The 24,516-nt window shown below is 36.5% G+C and overlaps 1 protein-coding gene across 1 annotated transcript in view; it reads left to right on the top strand.

The window, feature by feature from the left end:
- The window catches only part of LOC115284869 (angiopoietin-1), a 232,831-nt gene that overhangs the window by 48,339 nt on the left and 159,976 nt on the right, over positions 1-24,516 (top strand). The gene's annotated exons all lie outside the window — the stretch shown is intronic.

Here is a 24,516-nt window from a genome sequence, read left to right as displayed (position 1 = left end):
TAGAATTTTTAAGTTGTATAGATGCTCTCATGAAGTAGAAAAGGGGAGCACAAAAGAGAAATTATTTTGTTGGCAGATGATTGGAATATGCGTAATAGAGAAAGAGACTTGAGGATTTTGAAATAAAGACTGGGCTGCACATTCCACATTAAGGAAAGAATATTTAATTCTGGTCTATGACATGAAGACATTGTGCAGATGTTACCAGAAATATGAGTGTAGCTGAAAGAATGTTTTCTTATTTGCCCTATGCAAAAAAAATGTGGCACCTTCCTACAGGCAGATGCTTAACAGGCTCAGTTACTATAGGGCTCATGGGACACAAGTGAAATTTAAGCACAGTTTCAGCAGTACTTCTGTATCAAAAGGTGTGTGTGTGTGTCTGTGTCTGTGTGTGTGTGTGTGATTATGTGTATAAATGCAGTCATTGCCATCTTTCAGAGAAATAGGATGAAATGACTATATTTGTGATAGGAGAATTAAGGAAGCTAGAAGATATGGAACAAGCATTATCATATAAGAGATATAAAATTTATCCAAGGGCTACTACCATTGTCTTACAGAAGGAAATCTTTTCAGAAAGAAGCAGCTCATACTCTTTGACAATAATTGAAGGGTTTTCATGCATGTGAACCATGCAAATATTTAAATTTTCAATTCTCCTTGGTTTCTAGCTAATATATGACATATAAGGGGCGCCTGGGTGGCTCAGTCGGTTAAGCCTCCGACTTCGGCTCAGGTCATGATCTCACGTTCATGAGTTCAAGCCCTGTGTTGGGCTCTGTGCTGACAGCTCAGAGCCTGGAACCTGCTTCTGATTCTGTTCTCCCTCTCTCTCTGCCCAACCCCCCCCCCACCCATGCTGTTGTCTCTCTCTGGCTCAAAAAATTTTTTTTTAATTTTAAATAAATATATGATCTATAAGTCTAAGAGGTGATAGGACTCCTTTTTTACCTAAAAAGATCTGACTCCTATTAGAGGTATGGTTTTGATGAGAGCTAGGCCAGACACTGGACCATGTATGATCTGATCTTGTCATCACAACAAGACTCTGAGGTTATTATTCTTATTTCAAATATGACAGATAAGAAAACTGAGGCTCAAGAGGTTAAATAAATTGTATAGGATCAAACAGACTTCTTGTGAACAAGCAGAGATTTAAATAAAGATCTGTCTGACTCCTTTATGCCTACGATGCTATGCCATGTTAAAGAAAGTCCAAAGTGAACAGGAGCAGATTCTGTGGAGAAAAAACAATAGAGCAAGATGCCTAGGATAATTTATTGGAGGAATGACCAGGTACAAAGAAACTAAGGGAATTTGGTAACTTTCTTCAAATATTGAAAAGATCACTGGGGCACAGGAACTATTACAATTGCCTTGAATGATCTTTAGGGCTAGAATAGGAACTAATATGTATGTGTAAGTTGCAAGGAAACAATCATTCCGTGACCAAAAAGATAAAGATAGACTACAAGACTACACTTGCTGCAGAGCTAATCAGTTTTTTTGTCATTGGTCACATTCAGTCATAGGCTCTATAACCATTTTATCATCTATTACCAAAAAACAATCAAATGTAACCTTAGAGTTTAATGAATTATTTGCCCCACCCCCAATTTCTTTTTTCTTCATTCTGGCTACTCTGTTCAGAAAGGGGCATGCAGTTAGGGCAACTACCAAGAAACTTTATTTGAGTTAGTTTTCTGTTAAGCAACTGAAAGCTTAGATTATAGCCATGCTGGGTTTCTGCCATATTTATTCATTTCTCCCCCTTTGGTTTTTTTGTACATTGTATAAAAAGTGACTTGGAATGCTTACTTTTTTTCTCTAGTTTTAAGTGCTATGTTATACATTTCAAATTAAGCTTATAATATGGCTGGAATCAACTTTAAAAAATGGGAATCTGATATGTCCTCAAATAGAAGTTTAGAAAGGCATATTACATTACCTGTGGGTTATTCGGACTTATTCCAACTAGAATGAAGAAGTGTTTCTAAATGTGATGATAATATTTCAGTACCAATAGCCTATTGTGGTTTTTTTTAGCCTATTGTTTTTCGAAAAACATATTAATGTTTGGAGAAAACCTTCCCAATTACGGCAGTATGTATGGCTTTGTGTTAGTCATTTAAAGTATACTTTATACTTAACATACTTTAACTTAGCACAGGTATGACTATATTACAATCATACAGGATTGACGATTGTAAATAGAAATGCATGTCAAGATAAAATTTTAAATTATCCCATTTTTTCAGTCATCTATATTGCATATTTGTATTTACTGAATGAACGAATGGAAACTTATTTGCTCAGTTACCTTGAGCATGTCTAGTAACATCTCTGGGCTTCTGCCTTTCTGTAAAATGAAGGAATTGAATCAGAAATCTCTCAAGTGTCTTTTAGCTCTAAATGGTAAGCACAGAGAATTTGGTAATATATTAACTCCCAGGGAGAATCCAGAAATACTTGAAAAAAATGTAATTAAAATAGGAAGTGTTATTTTATAACCTACTGTGTTTTGCAGCTCAAGTCCTCTAAGCAAGTCAGGATGCTTGAGCACTCAATTTTATTTACCACCCACCCCTATGCAGACAATTTCCAGATCTTCCTCTTCTGCCCTGACCTTTTATATTCTTCTCAGTCAAGATTTCTTTCTGTTTATGGAACATCTTTACTTAGATGTCCTGCCATCACCTAAATCTAAACATGCTTAAAAAAATAAGAAGAAAGGAATTTGTGGTCCCCCTTAGCCTATCTATTCTGCTTTCCTCCTGTATCATTTCAAGGAAGAAACCTGGGCATTCCCTGCCTATTCCCATTTACTTACCATCTCCAGGCTGGTCCTAAATTCTGCTAATTCCTACTCATTTTTTTTTATTTCCTATATTCTGCATTCCCACAGCCTCAGTCTGGTCCATGCCCTGTACACCCAGGTTATTTTAAGGGCCTCCTGGTGAGCCTGACTTCCTGTATTCATTCCTTTTTTTCATGAACATTATGAAGAGCCAAAGAATCCTTTTATTCAAATGCCTTCTGAGCAGCAAAACAAACTCCTTTTCTGACTCTAGTAATTTGGTAGTGGTATGTGCCATCAGGGTAGTATTTATTTCTATATGTAAATTTCAAACATAAATGTTTACTTATGTAAGTTTTGTCTCTCATCCTAAATCAGGAGTTGGTTTGGGGTTAGAACCAGGTCATTTCTTCTCTTCTTCCTTCTTCCTACAGATTTTGTTGAATATCTACTTGTGTAAGATGCTCTGTTAAGCATTTTGACAGCTATAAACATAGATGGAAACTGACTCTTATCTTTGGGAAGAGTACTCCCACTTCCTAAAGTGAAGAAATTAACTTTTGTTGAGCACATTTAGGTGCTGGACATAGGCCATGACATAAACTATCTCGTTAAAGTATTGATATTTTTTTCTAGCTTTATTGGGATATAATTGACATATAACATTATAGAAGTTTAGTGTTTAAACATAATGATTTATGTAGATATTATGAAATGATTACTACAGTAAGGTCAGTTAACAAATCTATCACCTCACATACGTAGAATCTTGTGTGTGGTGAGGACTTTTAAGATGTACTCTGTTAGCAACTTTCAGATATACAATGCAGTATTGTTAACTGTAGTACTGAAAATTTTGTACAATGAAATTATTATCACCCTTTTACAGATGAAGGCCCAGGGTTAGAAGAGGTTAAGTAGCTTAGCCCAAGGTTTGTATGACTCTGAAGCTCTAGTTCTTAGTTCCATTGCTCTGTAATGAAATCTATATTTAATAGTTTCTAAATTAATGGCAATAATTCTGGTATTTGAAGAGCCTAGCAGTTTTCTAAATGGCTTCCTTTAAGTTCAAGTGATTAATATGCATCTACATGTTCCTTTATTTCTCCCAAATATGTGGGTCTGTGGTTACTGATATAAAAATGTATATTTAAGTGTTAAACTCTATTAACAGTATTTGTGGTACATGAGAGACCCCATATATGTGAAAAACTTTATATAATAATATATTTTGTTTCCCCCCAAAATTCATTTTGTTTTACAATTTGCTTAGAAACGTGCACTTTTTGTAGATGGCAAGTGGTAGCCACACTTGTGGTGAGCACAGCATAATGTGTAGACTTGTCAGATCACTGTCATACATCTGAAACTAATGTAACATTGTGTCAACTGTACATCAATAAGAAGAACTTTTTAAAATGTCATTTTGTTTGTTAATTAAGTACCATATGCTGCCTTTTAAAAAGGATGTAGCATATAACCGTTCTCTCATGGTATTTTATTTATAAATATTGTCCTACTATAAACTTGATAGGGCTATTTTAGTATGCCCATTTTTCAGCTAAATGGGACCTATTTTTCTATCCAAGACCACACACCACATAAAATAGATTTATGACTGGAGTGGTTTTTGTCAACAAACTTCAAAAGAACATATTAGATAATTTCTGTGATAGTCATGGCACAAAATCTCTGTCAGGTTGAGAATTATGTAAATAGTCAAGATACATATTTTTTTCCTGCCTGCCTATTCACTGTCTTTAAAAAATATTTTTAATAAATAATTACAGTATATGACAAAGATTCTTTAGTTCTCATGTTTCAAATAAGACCACCGCCTCTCTACTAGTGAACTTAATTTGTAAGAACCTGACATAGTAACATTTTACATAAAAATAATCAACTTATTTTCAGTAAGTATTTCAAAATGTTTGTACAAGACTAAACAACCTTTATCAGGAAATACCACTGAAAATATCTAAACGAAATTAAGACCCCTCTCTCCTCCAAATAGGTGAGTAAAGATGGAGACAACAAAGAAGATGAAAATGGTAACACAGAGGAAAAGGAGAAAGGAGGAGAGAAAGGAGAAGGAGGGGAAGGAAAAGAAATAGTAGTAAAGCTAAAACTAGGTTTCCACGTGGGTCATTATTGACTGAAGTTTCTTTGGTTTCTCAGCTCCTTGTCCCTGCATTGTGAAACACACCCAAGAGTTTCCGTCTTTCCTAGCCTTAGATAGCATTGTGGGTGGCTAAGGTGTTACGAACTTTTCAAACTCTTAGAATAACTGAGTTAAGTAAGAAGTTAGAGGCTGCATCTCATCATCTTCCAATGGGTGGAAGCATGCTGGAGCGCGTCTGCCTCTAGCAGTTCCCTACACAGGGCCTGGTGTCTGCTAAATGAAGATGTTAGTCTCCAGTACTATCAGTCCTTTGCTTTTCAGAAACACTTATTTCAACTGAGTTTTCTTTTTTATCTATCTCTTTTTTTGGTTCAAGATAAAAAGATACCTGCCTGTCCTTTTTGTTTCTGCTCTAGCCCTATGCCATCATCTGCTATGCCTGATGATTTATTGCTTCTGTAGCTTGTCAATTAAAAGTGCTCACAAAGACAAAATCTACAATAATGTTTTTAGCATGTTTAATAGAGTCTGGTTAAGTAAACATCCTCAACCAAAGCAGCAAAAGAGAGCTTAAAATAAACAGAGCTTCTGTGCCAAGTTCATAATTACTTACACATTTAGCACTCTGCCCATCTTCTAAGCATGGCCATTAAAACCAGATTTGTGTATTTAAATATAATTGTCTTGAAACCATAGTTATTCAGATACTATAGAACATTTAAATACTTGAGTCTTTTCTTTTTATTCATTTTTTTTCATTCCCCTTCAGCTTTCTAAAACCTGGAATTTGTTTCACAAACCTTTCTGAGGTAAGTACTGACATCTCTCTCTCTCTCTCTGTAACAGGTCAGATCAAATTACTGGTTGTTGTAGAGTCAACTGTTCCTGGGGAGACATACTCTTGTTCACATTCTTCAAATTGAGCATCCTTTGGGAGAGTACTGAGAAGTTTCATATTCCAAATTAGAAGGGGAGCATGGTTAGTTTCTTAATAGGTCAATTAAGATGACAACCAAAAACTAAAGTATTAATTAAAACAATATAGAATAGGAGGGTATAATATTAGAAAAATACATGAGATTTGGAGAGTCATTTGTAGATATATGCTCTTACTTCTCTGGCTCTCAGTTTCAGGCCTTCAAAATAGTGATGCCGGTGATAAATAGGGTGGGAAATATTGCTAAACTGGAAGACAATTTTTTAAATTAGAAATACAAATAACATAAATGATAGACTTTTTCATGTTTGCTAAATGTTGGCTGGTATTAAATGTTCAAACATATAATACATATAGCATATGATCTCCCATTTTACATTTTTGTCATTTTTCATATTCTTGCAAATAAGTTGTTAGATTTCAAATATTTCTCCCATATGTATGTAGGAATTTACATCCTTATGTAAATGGCAGTGGATTTTTCTTCCCCCAGTATTAGCACGTTAAGCTGAGACCTTCCATTGGAGAACTCATGATTAATATTCAATGAGCGCTGCATCTGAGGAGTTGGCCTCACTGGACCTCTTGTGGATCTGTTTTGTTGAACTACATCATTAGTGAGCTGAAAAAGGGAAGTAAGTAGCAGGAGAAGTCTATCTGCAGACAATAAATGAAGATGAACTTCAAATTTCCAGGAGAGGAGCATATAAGTAGATTTTCAGAAGGTTGCTGAATTTGGTTGCGAAGAAGAGAAAGAAATGTGGCCCTAAGCAACCATCTTCCATGTAAGCAGAAGATTGCTCTCATAGCTTGAGACCCAGAAAGAAGTGGGAGCTACCTTAACAGACGGTACAAAGAAAGCCCAAATAAACATAGTATTCATGATAGTAAACCCAATCTAAATTTCTCATTTCTTAAATATAGCAGTGAAATTAAGGAGAATATAGTTTAACATGGCATTGAGATGAAGTCTTTGTTTTGAGACCAAGCATTGATATGAGCTGTGTGGCTTTTTCTTCTGTAAAATCAAGAGAATCCTATTACACGCCTCTAAAGGTTGTTTTGAGGGTGAAATGAATCTAGCACTAGATTGTAATTTCCATGAGATCAAAAACTGTGGTTTATTCACAACTATGTCTCCTCTGTCTCTCACGATGCCTGACACATGTGAGACAGCAAATACAAATATTTTGAAGGGGTGTTGAATCATAGGGTTGTTTTCAACGTTATGTAATATAAATGAGAAACTATCTTGAGCTTTTATTTTCTTGCTTGCTGTTGGTCTAGGAAGCCAGCTCCATGGAAACAAGGGATTGACTTCTTGTTCTCTGCTGTATTCCCAGGTCTTAGAGCTGTGACACCAGAATGCATTTTTCTGCCAGCTTATGGCATCAACTGAGGTTTGTTAAAAGAGTAGAATTATGGACCCAGGTCCAGATCTACTAAATCAGAATCTGTACCTACTATTCACTGATAATTCTTAAACACATGAAATATTGAGAAGCACTTGCTAGGAACCTACCTGTTCCTAGTAATTTCTCTATGAATTGTTACTGAATAAATGACTACAGGTTTTACCATCACAGTTAGCAGATTTAAAATCTATAATAAAGCACTTCAATAATATTTTAACAGATTTAATGAAGTGTAATTTGCATACTGTAAAATTTACCCATTTTAAGTGTACAGGTCAATGGCTTTTAATAAATTTGTAGAGGTGTGCATACAGCACTACAACCTGATTTCATGACATTTCTGTCACTCCCAAAAGATCCCTTTTGTCTTCTGTAGTCATTTCCCAATTCTAACCCCAGCCACTATAACATTATTCTAATATCCACCTGCCATTCCACATGTGGATAGAGAGTAAATAAAGGGGGAACAAATATATCTCTTTCACTTCAGTACACTTCAGTAACTAAAAGTGACTCTTGAATGGGTTTCATTGTGGTTTAACTTGGCATTCGCCACAACTAAATGGATTTACTAAACAACTGAGAGTTCAAATATGATTCAAGGGACATGTTTACCACTTTGGGGGAACAAAACATTTCAAATAGTTTATTTTCTGAAGTAACTGGGCACACATTTACAAGTAAACATTATCAGTCTAACAAAAACAGAAGCCATAAGAGTTTAGTCTTTAACTTTCATACACTAATTACAAATCACTGCCATCTAATCAGGGCCAATTCTAGGGCAGCCTGCAACCTCAGATTGATATTTGAGGTTTTGTATCTCTTTCGAAGTTTGTGTTAGCTGAGCTGACTTTTTGGGGGGAAAGAATCTCTCTTTACTCTTTTGTCTCCTCTACTAAATTCATGTTCTTAAGATCTTTCACTTGGGCTTTCTGAGTTGGCCAATAAATGATCTCACTAGCTCCAATCACTCTATATCTTCATCCCCTTTATTCTCTTCCCAACTCCAAGAAGAGTTATTTCAAATCCTCTGCTTAAAAAAACCATCCATGATTTCAAACTTTCTGTATAATGAAGTTCAAAGTCTCTAGCATGTATTTAGTGCAGCCTATTTTTTTTCCATCTCATTGCTTGTCCTGCTCATGTTCCCACCTGGCCTGTTAGACATGTCACACTTCTCACTACTGTCAAAATCTGCCAAGCACATCACACATCCATGTCTTTGCTAAGACTATTCCCTCCCTGTGGAATGCTATCCCATTTTCTCCCTACTTATGCATGAAATCTTGTTATTTGGACAATAACTTAAATGCTTCTATGATCCCTTCTCCAAGATGCATCCTTTCCTTAATGAGATTGCCTCTTTTTTTTTTCATTTGTACTCACTTAATAGTGTATTTTTTCTTTGAATTTATTATATAGAAGGATGAAGACTATGTCATAGTTAATTATGTGTTCCTTTCACCTTTCATAGAGTTTGTGATATAGTAGGAGCTTAATAAAAAATGTGTAAGTTTATAAATGGTTAGGGGAATCTTTGAAAACCTGCCTTTGAAGATTGTTGGACCTGGAATTGCTCTGATATCTAGATGAAACATACGCTTTCAACTCTCTAGAAGTGCTTGGTATTGTGTGTGTGTGTGTGTGTGTGTGTGTGTGTGTGTGTGTGTACCTTTTGTACCCAGGTATCTATTGAAACTTCCTATTTGAGATAAGGAAAAGCATTAACAAGATGAGATTTTTTTTTGTAGAGTTGGTCCTAGAAGTCTGGCTTATGATGGAGTTTAACATACTATTTCATCCATTTAAAATCATAAACTCTCATAGCTGAAAGGATTTAAAAGATAATTTTTATCAGTCCACTGGTTTTCCAGGTGAGAAAAATATTGCCTAGTGTCTTTATTTTTACAGTTTTTTAAAAAATCTCATATGACAGGGGATTAAGACAATCTTTTTATTTTTAATCTTTTACTTTCTATTTCTTTATTAATAACCTAGTTAAATACTGTGCCTGGAATATGGTCTTTCTCTGCACAGGATTTTGAAAGCCGCAGAACTATTTCATAAGGCAGATCTGGTTTCTTAGGGAAGAAGTCAGGGAAGAATTCACTATTTTCCTACCCACTTGTAATAAAATGTTCCTTCCACAACATTTATTTGCCACATGATAGCCATTGGGCTTTGTGGTAATGAAAAATAATCACATAGCACTAAATAAAAGGTCTGCAATTCACTTTTGACTATTTCCCCCCTGTATCAAGTCTATATTAAATAATTAAAAAAACATCTTGGGGCACCTGGGTGGCTCACTCGGGTAAGCGTTAGACTTCACTCAGGTAATGGTCTCGTGGTTCCTGAGCTCGAACCCTGTGTCTGGCTCTGTGTGGAGGGCTCAGAGCCTGGAGCCTGCTTCTGATTCTGTGTCTCCCTCCCTATCTGCACCTCCCCTGCTTACGCTCCATTTCTCTCTCTCTCAAAAATAAATACACATTAAAAATAAATAAATAAAACACCTTAATTTCCCCTACACCCCCATAAATTGGGCAATACTCAACCACTATTTAAGAAAGTTGTGTTTAAAAAGTATCTTAAAAATGGAGAGAAAAATATGAAACTATTCTACATGAATGTGAAATATTTATTAAGTTGAGGGTTTTTAAACAAATAAATACATTATTGTTCTTATAAGACTTTTCTTTGTAAAGAAAAGAATTATAAATTGCAAAATGTAAGGAATGCCTACAGAAATAATGTGTATGTAAAAAGTACAATTAAAGCAGGAGATTCCATAAAGCATATAGATAGTGATACATAGCAATTCTTATATTTCTCTCTATATAAATATATAACTCCTTTGAAATAAATGTCATTAACAGCATTATGAAATGTCTAATACATGTTAAACACTTTATTTAAAATCTGACAGGTGAGTTAAACACTTATGCAGACACCCCTTGCTTTCCATAGAAAGCTATATTTCAGAAAATTTAGCAGGCAAGGAAATGCTGTTGTCTCACCTCACTTCCTATTATAGAATCATTATAGAATACTCCCTAAACAATTCCTTTAGAATAAGGTTTATTTATACCTAATAACATCCCTGGGAAAGTGAAATTGATTTCTGTTTTTAAAGTGTTTTTATAGCTTTTGTTTCAATTGTGTAACGTTATCATAAATTTAAAAAACCAAATTCTTAAACATCATTACCTCTGTCACACAGAAAAAAGTTTTGAATACTATGCTTTTATTGTAACTTACTGTGTTAGTTGAGAGATACTATGATTTTTTTTCTCAAACCAAGCTGTATGCTGTATTGATTTGCTAGAGTTTGCTGAAATATGTACCAGTATAGTACCCCATTAAATCAAAATATTGGGGCATCTGGGTGACTCAGTACGTTAGCTGTCGAACTCTTGATTTCAGCTCAGGTCATGATGCCAGGGTTGTAGAATCAAGCCCCATGTCTGGCTCCATGCTGAGTGTGGAGCCAGCATGGGATTCATTCTCTTTCTTTCTCTCTCTCTCTCTCACTCTCTCTTCCTCCTTGCTCTTCTATCCTGCCGTTTCTCTCTCTCTCTCTCTCTCTCTAATTGATTAATTAATTAATTAAAATATAGGGGCTGGTAAAGCTTATTTTGAGACAAATTTATGAGATAATTGTTATTGGGGATGGGTATAATGTTTAAAATAACTCAAATCACTAGATCACCCTCAAAGACTGATTTGTTAGATAATCTAGTCTTTGCATATCTTGAATTACATCATTGGTGCCTAGCATGATACTCTGAGATAAAAAAAGAAACAGCAGTTCCCTGAAGAACTGGGAGAATTAAGAGTTGATAACTGGGAGCTTGAGGAGTCAGAGAAGACTTCATAGAGACTGAGGGTAGCAGTTGTAGGACGGAGGACGACACTGCTGGCAGACGGGGGGTGGCCGGGCAAGGCTCCAGAGGGCTGGGAGGAGGTGCTAGGTGTGGAAAGCCACAGCTATTCACACAGCCGGAGTAAAGCTGCATTGATCTTGGCCTCACTTACAGTGTTCCCTAGATCTGCTCTCAGTTACCAAGCCAGTCAGAAAATTGAATCCTCAGAAAATTCCTCCTCACATATGCTTTATAGACATAGAAACAAGTGACTTCTAACTAGAATCTATGTTTTTCTAAGGTGATTTAGTCAATATTTCTGTACTTACATTTTCTATTAAAAAACAAAATCACTGAGCAATTTCCATATACTAGTGATGTGCCAACACACACACACACACACACACACACACACACACACACACACACACACACACAACCTTATTTCTCAAAGGAAGACCATCCATCTGATGTAAGAACTACTACTATTCCCATTTTACCGGTGAGGAGACTGAGGTTTGAGAGTTTAAACCTCAGACAGCTAATTCTTATAGAGCCCAGATTTGAACCCAGGAAGTTTGACTTTTAAGAGCTCGAGAGTGTTCACCTCTCACACTCTGCCTGTTCTAAGAATACATGACACCCCAAGATTCATCAGCGGGGACTCAAGGGGAATAGATGATTTTAATGCACCCAATAAAAACAGACAGTATTAGTTTCCTATTGCTGCTGTAATAAAATACTTCAAACCAGTCAAGATTTTAGCCAGTCTGGTTCCTTCTGGAGACGCTGAGGTGAGAAACCATTTTCTTCCCTTTTTTAGCTTCTGGAGGCTATGGGCAGTCCTTGTCTTTCTTACTACTTTGTCTTATCACTCCAACCTCTTCCTTCTGTGGTTATATCTTTTCCTACTGACACTGTGCTTCCTGCCTCCCTCTTCCAATGTAATCACAGGGCCCACCCAATTGATCCAGGGTAACCACTCCATCCCAAGATCTTTAATTTAATTACATTAACAAAATTCATTTTATCATGTAAGGTAATAGACTCATAGGTCCTGAGATTTAAGATGTGAACATCTTTGGAAAGGCCATGATTTTGTTTGCCACAAAGACCGATGCAATCTAGGAAGACTATTTAAGGTTTAGATAAGGAGGAGTGAATAGGCATGAGCTCTGCCCTCAAAGAACACAAAGTCTAATGGGAACTAAGTCTGTCAACCTGACACCCATCAGATATGGTAGTAAAATGGGGCACGGCACTATAACATGCTCGGTGAGTGCTTAACAATTAGCCTGAAGATATTACAGACAAAGCTGCATAGCACTCTTTGGAAAATTATCAGGACCCCATAATGACAATTTTGGGTCAAAAAGTTTTGGTCAAAAAATTGATTTTCTATTGAAAAAATAGTGAACTTACTTTTACCTTATTATCATATTTATGACTTTTGTGAAATTCCCAAAAGTTAATTAGTACCTTAAGAGTTAAAATGCCTCTAAGGATTTTTTTCTATATAATGAAGTTAAAAATTTTAATTCTAAAACAAAAAAGAAAGAGACATTAAAGTCTTTCACTACATTCCTGAAGCAAGATTCTAACCCAAGAAGTTGATTTTATGTATATGACTACCTAGCCTATTACTTTAAATGAAAAATAATCCACATGCAAATCAATTTTTTTTCAGAAATGAAATGTAATCCAATTATTGACCCAGGTGTGTGGTTTTTTGTGTTATCTCTTTATTGCCTTCACTTTTATGTAGATCTTAACAAATCACCATACTGTCAGAGTGTCCTAACACAAAAGATTTGTGAAGGCCTGCATTTCAAAAATAATATAATCTATAGAAAACTCCTTTACTCTATAAAACAATGACTATTCTTTGACCATACTTCAGCAGTTTTTCCCTTACCAAGACAAAAACAGCCCAAAACGAACTAGTTGCTAGGAATCCAGCAGAGTTGATTCTTTTTGTGCTCTTGGAATTCAGCAATAGGCTTTCATACTTTCTTCAAGCTCCCATTGGCTTTGGGGAGAAAAGACAAATAATTAACCCTGAAGTAAGAAGCATTTCATTGCAGACTCTTCCTGCTGGGTTAACAAACATCTCTGAGAAAGAGAGCTCCTTGAGAGTGTCTCACTTAGTGTCATTATTGATTAGTGACACCCATTCTCTTAGCAAAGCCTTTGGGAACTTAAGCTTCAAGGGGGGTTGATAATTAAAGATGAAGTTTTCAGTTGCTTTTTGGTCCAGATTTGTTAACTGAACTGTTAAAGGATGAGATGCTGATTAGAGCCTCCCTGGTAAGTGCTGGTTTCACTCTTGACAGTAACCAGTTGTGCCTTCTGTGTCGCTCACTGTGCTCCTTCACGCTTTAAACGATTCTCTCCCTATTTTCTCTCATGGTCCTGTAAGGCGTACCATAGCATCTCACAGCTTGCAGTTGTAACAGATAAGCATCTATTAATTAGAGTAATCAATAGCCAGTTATCCTTAACTAACCTGGTTATCCATTCTCTTAAACAGCTTTAATATTACAATTGGTTTTGTTTGTAATAACTTCACAACCATGTAACATGACCTGATGCTTATGTTTTAAAGTGGAAAAATTCTCTTATATCAGAATATTTTCTGGCATATTTGGAAATTTACATTTTCTAAGTACATGAAAGGCAGCATTCCTTTCCTTTATCTGAGGGTTTAGAGGCAAACACTTAATAACATGATGAATACTTTTAAAAATGCCTCTGTGTACGTTCAGAATTTTGCCAGCTTGACTAAATAATAAGCTAAGAGGTCAAAATGGCAAGTGTGATTTTTATAAGAGTTATTACTGACGATATGGCTGTTGTCGATCACTGTCAGAATGTGTGCCCTTGCTTCAAAATGTATCTGGCAGGTGTTTGTGATTGTTCTTGTTCAGTCTCAGCACTAGAAAAAGCGAAACAATTTCTTGCATCACTACATGAGAAAGTCCATGAGAGACCTGAACTAGAAGGAAAACTATGACATCACTTAAAAAGAGGTGTGGGGTGACCAAAGAAGAGGAGCTGAAGGTAGAATCTTGGGAAAACCTGTGTTTCCTCGAACACATCTGATAATAGCCCCTTTTTGTTTGTTTTTGTCTTGATTGGTATTTTTAATATCCAGTCTTTTATAGGATCTTATACTTTGCAAAGCCTATTGTTGCATTAAACAGTCTCATGAGAGTTAATCCAATTTCCCACATGATGGGCCCTGGACCTTCTATGTCCTTTGTAATTTCTCAAGGTACCTTCACATGGGCTAAACATAGAGGAGACTTTGCACACACATTCTAACTGAATTCATATATACTGAGATACAGTTAATAGATGGCCACATAAAAGATTAATGTCATCTGGGAAAGTAACCTTATATCATATTTCGTTATTTGTAGTTAGCAAGAACACGTTTGTTTTCTAATGGTTCCTAAACATCAACTCCAGGCATTCCATAGTTGATAATAAGTGCAGAAAGGCCACATGAAAGAAACAAATGGAGGGATGCCTGGGTGACTCAGTCAGTTAAGCATCTGACTTTGGCTTAGGTCCTGATCTCGTGGTTCCTGAGTTTGAGCCCCGCATCGGACTCTCACTGTCAGAGCAGAACTCACTTCAGATTCTGTGTCTCCCTCGCTCAGTCCCTTCCCCACTAGTGTGCTTGTGCACACGCTCTCTGCGCTCTCTCTCCCCCTCCCTCCTCAAATAAATAATAAACATTTTTTTAAAGGGCGAAAAACATGGAAAGTATAGTCCTCCCTAGTCCTTGAAAACTCCCCCACTGGCCAAGTTGACTTTTAAAATGTGACTTCTTTAAACTGCAATGTGAGGATCTCTTTGCTTGGATCTACTTGCTGGGTAGACCTCCTTAAGCAGCCCAGATTTAATGCCTAGCTTTATTTCTGTTTTCCTAATTCCAGCATCCTATCTTGGGAACTGCTTCTGCCCCATAAATGACATTTGGAATAATAGCTCATTTCCCCTCATCCTCCTGTTAGGAGAAGATGCTGACTCTTCCACATAGGGATTTGCCTTTACCATAAGCCACACCTGGACAGTCTAAAATAAGTCAACATTCATACAATTTCAAAAATACAATAGCGGGGAGGTCTTCATTGGTGATTATAATTATTCTGGAAAATCTTATCTTAGAAAAGGGAGAATCAAACAGAGAAGTGTTGTGGATGGACCAGGAGATGAGGAAACAGAACACCGGACATTGACCTGAAGGTCAGGCCAGCCCGGTGTGACCATTTGCCCTTAGTAGACAGGAGCATCTTCAGGATGGTGTGTACAGGTGGAAGGAGGAAAAAGTGCCATATTCAATAGCTGGTACAGTACACAATCTATGAAGAGGTTCTGCTTCTGCTTCACAGATGGCTCAGAGCTGGCGCAGTGATGCTTGAAATGCAATCACAGTTTGATTGAACAGGATGTCTGGTAGGGTCCTTAGAGTTTAACAGTGAGATGTTACGGGAATTGTTACAGGATCTTAAACCCTCCTGCTATAGAAAATTCAAAGCAAAGTTTGACCATGGACCTTAGACAGACTACCTTCCCAAACTCCCATTCCTCCGGAATACATACAGAAGTGCCCTTCACAATTCTAAGAACCAGGAACCAACCTATTTTTCTTTAGTTTTAACTGTATTATTGACTAAAGGAGGCTGGTTCTGACTATAGTTACCAGGACTCATCATATCCAAGTTTTTATTTTCTTTCATTTTTGTGAATCAGGAAAAGATAGTGGATGGGTAGCAGAGTTTGGACTCATGTTCTTTTTCCATATCAGAATTCTTGTGTAAACTCTGTGAAAAGTTTAGCTTACTTGATTTTAATTTTTTAATTAAAAAAATTGGAGTGTCATTTTCTTCCACTTAAAATTTTTTCTCTGAGTTTCCACCCCACTCCATTCAGCGCCATGTTGCTAAAATATGGAAATGGTAGCATTTGTTATTCTTGTTAAGCTTACTAATGTCGTAAAGGTCTTGGTGTAAAGAGAAAAGCCTTGTCATTTGCTATTTTTCTGCTTCCTTTTCCTCTCCTTTTTTGAATGTGATGTTATTTTAATGTTTATTTTTGAGAGAGAAAGAGAGAGAGAGAATGAGTGGGAGAGGAGCAGAGAGAGGAGAAGGAGACACAGAATCTGAAGCAGACTCCAGGATCTGAGCTATCAGCACAGAGCCTGACGCAGGGCTCAAACTCACAAATGGTGAGATCATGACCTGAGCTAAAGTCAAATGCTTAACCAGCTGAGCCACCCAAGTGCCCCATGTTAGGATTATTTTAAAGGCAAGGACAAAATACTGTGATTTGGTGAAATATCTCAAAAATAGCAAGCATATGCTTTATGTAAAAATTCTGAAAGAGGGCTTTGAAGTACCCTGCCTCCTAGAAGCTCAAAGGCCAAGGAAGTAAAAAGGAGGATGGAGAGCATAGATGGGAAGGAAAACCACACAATAGGCACATTCTAGGACTATATGGAGAGGGATTCTTTCAACTATTACTCCTTGAAACCGCAACATAGCACAGAGACTTCACACAACCTTGGCCTTACGCACCTCCCTTGCTGTAAAAAGCTGATTAGCTATCCTGTGAGTGCTCACCGCTGTGAGAAAACATTCCCAGTGCCCAGGGCTGCCTTTTCTCTCTTTATTATCCCACCATGCCTTGGACACTGTGCTGTGGGAGGCAGATTTACCTTGACACTAGTGAAGCCTAAGCTTTAGGGTCCCTCACTTCCACGTAACTCGGTCCTAGGAGTTGCCCGATGTTGTGGAAAGTTCTACGTGGGAAGGCAGGCCAGTTTGCAAATAGGAAGCAATTCGGTGTGAGCAATATCTGGTAAGTTATCAAGGAGCTAACCCTCCACGGAGCCAGTAACTTGCATTTTCCGTTTTGAAATAACCATGATTTTCCCTGGTTGTGCATTAATAATTTTGTATTCTTTTTCTAAGAGAACTCCCAAACGGTTTAAGTTTCAAGCCCCACAAAACCTGGAGCCACTCTTGGTACCTGAATAATGAGCACTTTTTGTTGAGATTTGGAGAAATTTGATCCCAGTTTATTTTGAAAAGATACCAACTCTTAGCATGGGGCCAATTTCATCTCCTTTTGCTTTGACTTTATTATTTACACACTAGGAAAATAACTGCCTGTAGTCTCTCATTCATCTTTCCGGATCCAAAAGGCAGGAAACCTTGGTTGGGGTAATCCACACTAGGCCTCTGACAGACTCAGTTTAAGACAGATGTGTCTGGGGATTTTGTTTATAACTGGTAACCCTCAACAGAGGAGGCGGGGAAGGCTAATGGAGATAAAGGTTCTAGAGGAACAGTGAGGTATAATCTACAAAAGGCAAGTAAAGCATGCTGAGAAGAAGTCTACTAAATTACCTCTCCTTGGAATTGAGGTTATTTCTTTACATGTGTGTTTCTCCTATAAAACTGTAGGATCTCATTTATCTCATTATTCTCAGGGCCTTCTTGTCCAGAGTAAATGTATTCTCTGTGTAAATTAATAAATCAACAAATAAAAAGGAAAAAAATCAAGATCGTGTCCTCCTATAATAGCATGTTGCCATTATCTTGTTAACTGAGCCTGAAGTCCATACTAGAAATCAGATACCAAATACTATTCCTTTAATGTGACTTCTCAATGCATGGAAATTTTTAAAAATGGTCTTTCTAATATGTCAGAGGTATTTTATTTTAATATATGACCAATATGTGAATTATTATGACTTAATTCTGTTATGTTCCTCACAGGGTTCTAAGAAATATTATGATCCTAAATAAAGTAATTAATCCCTTAGTAGTCATCATGATATTCATGCATAACCAAGAATGTACACAGAATATTATTTTACTGGTTGGCTGTGAATGGCTGCCCAATGTTTTTGAGCTATGGTTTGCATTGAATTCTCCCTAGAGATGCAGTATGCTTGAGCCCTGCACTGTCTCAGGAGGGGAATAATGTGACCATCACATTCAATTTTTGTCTTTGAAATTGACCAAAGAAGGCTTTTATCAGCTAATTAGATTACTGAAGAAACAGCCCCTTAGTAATCCTTCTCGGAACTGTGGTGTTATGAAATTTGCATTCATATTCTCCTGACTTCTGAGTGAAATAGCTTAGAAGTTTCATTTGCTTAAGGTTTAGCAATATAAATTTGATGAACTTCTAAAATCCTTTTATTAGCTTAGTCAAATGTTACCATTTTTTCTGACACTTAAAGAGATTTTTCTTATATAAAATCCCTGAGGAATACATTCAATTTCTGTGTTTTTACTTGGCTCAAATGTATATACTTTGTTAAGATTCAGAATTTTGAAGAGTTAACTAAGATTATAGACAACCATTATTTTGTTTTTGTTTTGTGTTTGTCCATAGCAGACTCTTTTTAAAACAACCTGAAAAGAGGAAAACATACTTAAAACCATTTCTCTTATCTCTAACAACTGGATTAGGAATTAAACTACAGTGAAGGAATGGTTACAAATATATTAAATAACAGCTAACATTTATCGAGCACTTCCTGTGTGCCAGGTAATGTTACACTGATGTCTCAGGTCAGGTTCCCTGTGAAATAGACACCGAGAGATTTGTGTTCAGTTTTGGGGGCTCTCAAGAGCAATTTTGAGGCTTACTCTCAGGAGTAAAGGAGAAAGGACAGCAGGGCTGGGCACAAGGAGAAGCTAAAAGCTAAATTGTGATGCAGTTGAGCCTGCAACCTTATCTGATTCCACAACAAGGTTCTGGAGCTGGAATGGCTGTTTGAGACTCAGGTCTTCGTGCCCCATGTCAACTAGGCTACCCAGTGGAGACAAAGCCCATTCTTGTGTGGGCAACTCCCTGTAGCTAAGGACAGCTCACAGAGGAGTGTGGCTGAGAGCCACCAACAGCCGGTATCCCTGAATCTGGAGGAATGTAGGCACACTTCATTTCCACTGATGATGATGATGATGAAGTGCTACCACACTTCATCAGGGTTGTACTGGTAAATGTTTACCAACTGGCTTGTAGTAGGGGGCAGGCTGAGCCAAATAGATTTGTAGTCATTGTCCATTTCCATGGTGTAAATGCTCCCACCATGGCCAATTTCAAGTTATCAACTTCATGGTAGTGAACACAGACTTGAGAAAAGGATTACATGGTCAGCTCACCGAAGTACCAGTAGGCTCCAGACCATCCACTTTAATCATCGTAAATCCTTTGCTAAAAATAATATTATTTCCATTTGTGATATAGGAGAGCATATGAGAAATGCATGGCTCAATTCTTTTTTTTATCAAAAAGGTTATTTAACACTTATTCATTTTTGAGAGACCGAGAGAGACAGAGCATGAGTGGGGAAGGGGCAGAGAAAGAGGGTGACACAGAATCTGAAGCAGGCTCTGGGCTCTGAGCTGTCAGCACAGAGCCTGACATGTGGCTCAAACCCACGAACTGTGAGATCATGACCTGAGCTCAAGTCAGAAGCCCAACTGACTGAGCCACCCAGGAGCCCCTCAGTTCTTACATATATATATAACCTGCAAATCTCCTGCAGAAATACTGTAGAATTTTTCACCATGACATTTAGACCTGCCTGCACATATTCAGTTTTTTAAGTTTGTGTAATTGAATAAAACCATGCTCTAAAAACTTCCCAAGTAATATCTAAATGCTGATTTGAGGAGTTAATATAACAATTTCTTTAGGTTAAGTAAAAAGTTTAAATTAGACTAAGGAAACTCTAGATGTAAGATTTATGTCACAAAGTCCAAGCCTTCTCATAGTCCAAGTATGACATTTAGAGATTTTGAGACTGAAAACAAATTAACAAATGCAAGTGATCATGCTAAAAATTTCTTTAAGAAGATCCCAGAAGACATTCTAAGGTGGTGAATCAAGAATTCTGAGGCCTGACCAAGAAAATAAGATCAATGTTAGCTGTTCTCTGAATTCAGCCATAACAGGTTTAATGGTTCCTAGCAACTTGTCTATTCTTTTGTGCAAGGTTATTTTAAAAAATCTAAAGTCGGTTTTTAGATTAGATTAATTTAAAAGTTTAACTTAGACTAAGGAAACTCTAAATGTTCAACTAGGGCAGTGAAAACGTTTTCTGTGATACTGTAATGATCGATACATGCCATTATACATTTGTCCAGCTTATGTGCTACACCAAGAGTGAATCCAAGTGTAAACTATGGACTTTGGGTGATCATGATGTGTCAGTTTGTGCTCATCGGTTGTAACAAATATACCACTGTGCTGGAGGATGCTGATAGTGAAAGAGGTTATGAATGTGTGGGGGTAAAGGGACAGGGGATACGAGGAAATCTTTTCCCCTTTTCTCCATTTTGCTATGAATCTGAAAGTGTTCTATAAAGTAAAATATTTGAAGAAAAAAAAGCTATTTTACATACATTGTGAAGAAAGTACAATGTGGTATAATGAGAGAGCCTGAGTTTTATAGAAAAAGAGATCCAGGTTGGAATTATAACTGCATGTCCTTAGGCAAATGCTCAAATTATCTGGTCCCCAGCTTTCCCATCTGTATAAGAGAAAGTTCTACCTCTCTTGCAGGTTGTTGACAAGTGTAAATGGGGCACATCAGATTGCCTGTCATACAAGTGTGCAATAAATTATAGCAGTTGTAATTAATGTCAGAAGCTGAGCATTTAGGATGGAATATGGAGTTTTTAATAGGCCAGAGTGGTTGCTTTATGTTTCTTGGAATTACTCTTAAAAAGTAGAATAAATTATTTTCATTTGTAGTAGGGAATATTAGTAAACTTAGAGAGTATATATGGGCTTGCTCCTTACAGAATGACCCTGAAAGAATGAATTTTAATAGGTGTTCAACATGGAACTCATTAAAATTCTGTAGCAGTGGTCTACAAATGGGACACAAACGATGAATGGAAGCCAGTATAAATAAGAATGTTCCAGAGAAAAATGAGATGACTGGGATAAAACCTATGAATTTTCAAGCCTATAGACAATGTATAGAAAACTATTTCATCATTTTCAATGCAAACACTCAAATTATAATAATAAAGCCTCTATTTCTCACTTTCTATTTCTCATTTGCTCGCTGAAACTAACCTTCTTCCTATCTAAAATAATCCATATGCAGTATTGTGTCCCTTGTGAAACCCCAAGCTGCAGATACACTCCATTCACTGGAAGATCTCATTAAGCAAACAATTCAGAGAGCAGCTTTGCTATTGTACCAGGCCTGATATTGACAGATGCTAACCTTAGCAGCAAGACTCCTCTTTTGTACACTTAGGATGGGGAAGGAGGTATTCTTCCCTTTTCCAAGCTCAAGAGAGGATTGACAGAGACACCGAAGTCACATTTCTCTTATACTTCAACATGGCTTTAGGTACTTTTAAGTGTTACAGAAAAAGTGAGACTTTACTGTTTCTTTTCTTTCCTCCAATTTTGCTTTGTTTTGGCTGGTATCTTGAGTCATACTTTATATCTCCACAAAAGGCCACAGGACATTTTTATTAGGGTTGGAGAGAAATGTTACTTAGCTTTCTTTTATTGGCAGATTTCCATGCAAACTGTGACTAATACTGCTTCCATTGTTAATTTGACAAGAGAAGAAAAGACAATTTTTCACTCAGAATGAGAAATGCTGTCAGCGACGAGATATAAAGGACATACTCTTTACCTTTCCAGACATTTCTAAAATTTTTGATATGCAATAGAAAATTTTAAAAGAATTATATCCAATTAGTTGTAATATTGTATTGTCCCTATCAAAATGAAATAAAATGTGGTCTTGCTATTTCTATAAGCACTAACAAAATTGAAGTGTAAAAATTTGACTAACTTTAGAAAAATTCCAAATGGAAAAATATTCTGGTGGAATTTAAATAATTAATCATTCAAGGATTAATTTTTTACACATGCTATAATTGACAAATATAAGTGTTAGAAGGAATATGAATGAATAAATATAATTTCCATATTAGATCTCTTTTTTTAATTGCTTCTATTGGGACTTGATAATATCTATATGTTACTACATTGATGGGCATATTTCCAGAGCTAAAAAGTATTAGGACAATAAAAACTTAATTTCTGAACACTTGTGTGTTCTTATGTAATGAAAGGACATTTCTAAACCAAACATCTAGTGAGTCATTCTCCATGGACAACATATAAATGATGATCTAAGTGACAGATTGATAACAAAAGTTTTGGGCCAATTCCCAGTTTCTCCAGAGTTGACAAGAAAAGTTTTATGCATCTGAGACAGTGTGAAACCTGAGGCTTTTCTTCTCCATCTCCTCATACATGGCTTTAACAATGTACTCTACCCAGTGTATGAATGGAAAGTCAAGTAAATGGAGGAGACAAGAATGACTAACAGTGAACCTATGATGTTTGATTGGATAGAGGCAATCACAGTATTAAATCTTGCTGATTTCTTCCCTAAATGAAACAATGGCAACGTGGTTGTTCATTTGCTTCTTTGTTTCTTTTTCTTTCTCTATCTACCTGCCTATTCATTCATTCATTCATTCATTAAGAACTCATGGGCTATGCCATATATAGTTCTGACTAATTCTGCCAGAGATTAAAGACACTTTTTACGTTTGGCCTGGGAGTAAGCAAAGCCCAGGTGTTTTCCTTTGACTGCTGATCAGAGGCAGTATGTCCAGTGTTAGTGATCATAGGAAAGTCTATTTTTTTTGGCCTGTGAATAATTACAGAAAAATAATATCAAACGGCAAGAAATTTCATAATTGCTTATGATATAAACTACTTAGAGCCATGAGCAATGATCAATATGCAAAACTGATTAAGGTATGCATTCTGTGAAAGTGGCCTGGCTAACGATATTTGGAACATGAGTCAAATAAATCCAATGTGAAATTTTGGCTCTTGTCTGATCCTGTCTAAGCCTAATATTCTTCATCTGTAAAATGGGTGCATGTTAGCTTGTAAGGTTATTGCAGAGATTAAATGAAGTCATGCATGTAAAGTACTTAGTACAGTGGTTGACATAGAATAGGAGCGGACTGCATGACATAATGGCAACTAAGAAACGTTATCCTATGAGCCTTCTGAAATTAATCCAACCTAGATATTTTATCTTTTCCACTCCCAAGAGGAGGTTTGAAATAACCCAAAGCTTTGGTTGGATTGAAGTTTTCTTCCTGGGTCAATGTGCATGTTTTCTCTTTCTTTCCCTCTTTCTCTCTTCAGTTGTGTGCATGGCAGAATGAGAGGGGTTGTGATCAACTTTAAACCTAGAAAATAATATTAGCAATAAATTTATGAATTGATTTTTGGTTTATGACACTTTCTTAACCTTCTATATTAGTAGAGAAGTAAAAGGTATGTATTTGCCTTTTGTACAAATAATTGAATACATCAAGCAACTCCAGAGGCAGGATTCTTCTCCCTTCACTTTGAGAGAACGGTTATCTTCAGACAGTTTTACAGTTTTGTCTGAATAGAAACAAAGTTCTATTAATTCAGGAACTCTGAAGGAAGCGCGAGAACTCTGAAAGAACAGCTTTATGGCCAGTGAGAGAGTCCAGTATTTTATCCCTGCCTGGCCTCAGCTGACTGTCATTATGTGAACAAAGCGCAAGCTTCTAGCCTGGATCCAAAGTTCTTATTTTGTATGAGCCGCATATTGCTTCATCTTTTCCTCCAGTGCTGTTTACATATGAACTACTATTTTACTTATACCTACAAAAGCCAATAGCCGTTTTAATTTTATCTTTCTTACTGAATTTTTCAAGTAGTTTTGACATGATCAGTAAATATCGTACTATCATTTTATTATTTTCTTCAAGTGACTAAATAGAGAAGCATGAAAATTACGAATCCAGATTAGTTCAGTGTGTCATCAAATCCATTGTTGGTTCATCCCAGACCAATCCCAAATTCAGTTGGATGTCATGTAATTACTAAGCTACGTGGTATCATCACAAACAAGAGAACACAGACACTCACGTGGCCATTTTTTCTAGTTCTTTCATCAGATTTTGTTGATGTTGTCTAAAGAAAGGCAGCTGTAATTCTTTTAGCTTGAAAACTTTATGTTATGCTCAGCTAAGTACAGTTGTCATGGAAAGTAATAAAATTTTGGAAGAGGGGGTGTCTAGAGAAGATAAGATAAATTGCTATCTCCATCAGATTTGATTTAATAATCCTTGCTGCAAATTTTGCTTTGTGTTCTCTGACTTAAAAAATAATTAAGCCTTCCTTCGTACATCCAAAACAAATATCTGCTTTATACACATCTCACATAAAAAAGGAAAAGTACAGGGGTGCCTGGCTGGCTTGGTCTGTAGAGTGTGTTGACTCTTGATATCAGAGTTTTAAGTTTGAGC

Source organism: Suricata suricatta, unplaced genomic scaffold (genome assembly GCF_006229205.1).
Source record: "Suricata suricatta isolate VVHF042 unplaced genomic scaffold, meerkat_22Aug2017_6uvM2_HiC HiC_scaffold_24, whole genome shotgun sequence".
In the NCBI taxonomy this organism is placed as follows: Eukaryota; Metazoa; Chordata; class Mammalia; order Carnivora; family Herpestidae; genus Suricata; species Suricata suricatta.
Note: the sequence above shows the minus strand (reverse complement) of the source record. Positions and strands in the feature narration are given on the sequence as shown.